Source organism: Fukomys damarensis, unplaced genomic scaffold (genome assembly GCF_012274545.1).
Source record: "Fukomys damarensis isolate Sample0158 unplaced genomic scaffold, DMR_v1.0_HiC HiC_scaffold_14, whole genome shotgun sequence".
Classification (NCBI taxonomy): domain Eukaryota; kingdom Metazoa; phylum Chordata; class Mammalia; order Rodentia; family Bathyergidae; genus Fukomys; species Fukomys damarensis.
In genome coordinates this window covers 25346116-25349975 of record NW_022900926.1, presented here as the reverse complement: position 1 = coordinate 25349975, position 3860 = coordinate 25346116, and the positions used below count along the sequence as shown (strand labels likewise).

At 41.3% G+C, this 3860-nt stretch overlaps 1 long non-coding RNA gene across 1 annotated transcript in view; it reads left to right on the top strand.

The window, feature by feature from the left end:
- LOC104862997 overlaps nt 1–2584 on the top strand; it is a 14020-nt gene extending 11436 nt beyond the window's left edge. The window contains exons 2-3 of the long non-coding RNA XR_780465.1: nt 1031–1139; nt 2264–2584. This is a non-coding gene — a long non-coding RNA (uncharacterized LOC104862997). The remainder of the gene's footprint in view (nt 1–1030; nt 1140–2263) is intronic.
- Nucleotides 2585–3860: the final 1276 nt, after the last annotated feature.

Here is a 3860-nt window from a genome sequence, read left to right as displayed (position 1 = left end):
ATAAATAATAAATTATATGTATTATATATATAATTTAGTACAGACACTCATGAAAGACGATTTCCAGAACTGCTTGAGAAAGTGTCAAGAATGATAGGATACATATGTTCAAAGTCAGGGAGGATATTTTGAGGGAGATAAATGACAATGTGTCATTTACTGTAATACATTTTTTTAAACATTTAAGCATTCACGTCATATTTTAATCATTCTCGCACATACCTATAATGAAATTTAGTTTATGTTAGCAAGTGAGATATCAACAATAAAAGTAAAATAATTATACAAATGTACTATAATAAAAGTTATGTAAATGCTCTCTTTCACAAAATGCCTTAATTATTTCTTGCATTGTAATAATATTTTCAGACTACAATTGATCTGAAATTGAGTTCGCAGATGGAGGAGCAGGGCTGTTGTATTTCTTAAAGGGCTATAAGACTAAATAATTCATAACTTATTTATATGGTATGGTTTATGTGCTGTTACTTTAAAAATAAAATAATCCAACCTTGAGGCCTTAAAAAGTTCCCCTTAAAAACAGTTCAAATTCTATGCATATTTGGGCAACAGCGGATACAACTAAGGCCCAGAGAAGGGATATTTTCCTCACATCATGTAGTGAGCTATTGGCTGAGCCAGAAACATACACAAAAGAGCAGTTTTGCAAACTCTCGGTGCTGTGTTCTCTCCACTGTGGCACACAAATGGCCTAAATTCAAGAGAATCTATTTTGATATAAACTCTGTTCTTTGTCAATGGAGAACTGATCTATGATCATTTAAAAATAATCATTATTGGGTAAATTATTCCTTTCGATGCTGATTCAAGTCAAAATGCATTTCATGTTTTTGTTGTTGTTGTTGTTGGTGTTGTAATAATTCTCTATAGTCAGTTGGGGCATGCCCTGTCCTCTGGCAGCTGACCTGGCCTCTGTCACATGATACTGGGGCCCCCCACCTGCTACCTGTGCTTTTGTCCCAGTGATCCAGACACACATGGCCAAGGCATTGACTCTCCCTCTTGGCAGGAAATGTCACAGTGCAAAATGGGTAGAAGGAGGTGATGATGGAAGACCATGTGCAAACAGCAAAGATGAAGACAGTGTCCTCAACTCACGGGATTCATGCCTGGGCCGGGTAGGTGTTATTCTGGAGTGTCAGAGTCATTCCCAGTGGGTCCTGCTGAGTGGCACTGACGGTGCGTGTGGGGGCTGTGTTGGGAAGGTGACTGTAATGTTCCTCCACTGACGAAGAAATGGGGCACAGGGCACATGGGGCTGTGGGTGGTGGTGGAAAGGAGACGGGTGAGGCTCCAGGCTGCAGCCCAGGAGGCCTTGTTACAAAAGCTTGTTATGATATTATTATTACTGTTATTTGAATCAGCCTCACATCCTCCTCTTCTTAATCTTTGAAATTTCACTCTAATAGCCCTAGTGAGTTTACTGGGAGGCTCCCCCTGCCTCTTTGGATTTCCTAGTGTAACTGCCATGGTAGAATGGAAAATATGTGGGTGAATTTGTATCCCTGGTCTAAGGATGATTTATTTAATCCCTTTTCAATTTCAGATGCATGTTGATATTTCTGTGGGAGTTCCCTGCATCATCCCAATTATATGGTCAAAGGGAAAATACATTTTAAAATTTGTAGCCGAGGGGGTTGCAACTTCAGCTTTTCTGATTAAATTAGGCACAAGGATTCTGGCAGCGTTAAGAGCTGAAATTGCTGGAGATGTATTTATTATGGCCTGTGGCCACTGTAGCAGGAATGGAATTTGTTTGAAGTTGTAGAGACAAAAAAGAAGGCCTGAGGATTTAGAGAAACACAGTTGTGTGGATATCTCTGTAGAGGGTGTCAAATACGTCTGAGGCCCAGGTGCGGGGCTCAGGTGGCCACAGGCTTTTGCTCTCTGTGAGACTCCCCACCTTCCCTCCCATCCCCTTTCATCCTCTTCCTCCACCTGCCTCAGTTTCCATTTATGTGCCTTTTCTTTCCTCTTTCTTCTTTCTTACTCTGCCCTAGGAGGAAGTGGCTATTTCAAGCCATTCAGTCATATCCTGTTCATAAATTCTGTGTAGAAGGCACACAGGATCTGCCTTGGGGCTCGACAGGGACAGGAGAAATCACAGGTCACTTTTTTCACAGGGTCAGGCAAAAGTTTGCCTCAGGACATGAAGGGAATATACAAGAAGGCAGCTCAAAAGCCCGAAAGTTTTTTATTTTTTTTAAAAAAAACATAATCTTTTTCATATTTTCATCCCCAGCATGTGCCCCAGGGCATGGCACAGAGTCATCAGAAGCAGGGGCTTTTCCCATTCTGAAGGTTTCTACTTGAGAGATGGAAGAGAGAAAGGAGGAAGAGGAGAGAGGACACTGCCTGGCTCACTGGTGGAAGGGGACTGACTGATGGTTCTGGGGAAGATTCGCGAAGTATCCACTCAGGGAAGCACAGAAACTACGGGGCAAAGATGTCCTTGCAGAATTGTTTATGAGCGATGTTTAAAGCATCTTATTTATTCAGTAAGAAAGCAGTTGTTAAAACTATAGTTCTGCCGGTGGACCACTCAGGGCCCATTCAGATAATGCAGGAGAACTTTACTTATTGATATGAAAAATATGCATGATATCTTTTTAAATTTAAACACAGACTTTGTAAAACAGCAAGTCCACTGTGATGCTCTTTTTGTAAAGGCATAGTGTATAACTATGGATGGAAAAAAAAATCTCGAGTGATATCCACCAAAGCTTTAACCAGGATTATTTTCCCTAGATGGTAAAACTTGAGGGTGCTTTGTGTATTGCCAGACTTTCTAAAAAATAGACTTTATTTCTTGGAGAAGCTTTGGGTTCAGAGCAAAATTGAGCTGGAAGTACAGAAAGTTCAAACATAACCCACCCCGCGGGCACCGCCGTCACGTGTTGCACGCCAGATGTGCCAACATTTGTCACAATGAGTGAAGCCCCAGAAAACATCGTTATCTCCCAAAGTGCATCGCTGATGTTAGGGTTCACTGCTCCTGCTGTATTCTCCGTGGGCACCGGCAAATGTACAATGCCATGAACCCATCATTATTGCGTAGTACAGAGTGTGGTCATTGTCCTAACAATCCTGCGTGTTCCACTTATTCATCCTTTTCCCTCCACTCCAGGCAAGTGCTGACCTCATTACCGTTTCTACAGTTTTGCCCTTTGCAGAATGTCTCACAGTTGGAATCACGCAGGGTGTATCGTTCTCAGTCTGGCTGCGTGCACTTACTTACTCATGTGCAGTTAAGGTTCATCCACATCTTTTCATGGCTTGGTAGTTCCTTTGCTTTTAGCTGAACGACCTCTCATTTTCTGGATGTATTACAGTACGTTTTCCCCTTCATCTGCTATAGGACCTCTTGGTTGCTTCCAAGTTTTAGCAGCCATGAATAAAGGTGCTGTAAACATCTGCGTGCAGTTTTTTTCTATATGAGCGTACATCTCCAACTTATTTTTTTTCCTCATTGAGTTTATTGGTACATTTTAGATATACAGTGCAGTTACATTCTTCATTGGGATCTTGTACCTTTACAGGACAGGTGTTGGTTCTCATTTTTCCCTTTGTCCCTGCCCTACCTTCACCCCCTCTTCCCCTCCCCATTTACAAACACTTTATTTCCTTTTTTTTCATTTTCTTATCTCCAGTTTATTTAGGTAAACACCAGAAGCACAACTGCTGATTAAGAGTATGTTTAGTTTTGTGGGAAGCTACCAAACTGTCTCCAAAGTGGTTGTGCTTTGCCTTCCCACACCCTCAGCAACATCTGCTGTTGTCAGGGTTTTGAACTCTTTTCATTCCAATAATTTTCTGACATTTAAAAATAATACACATTA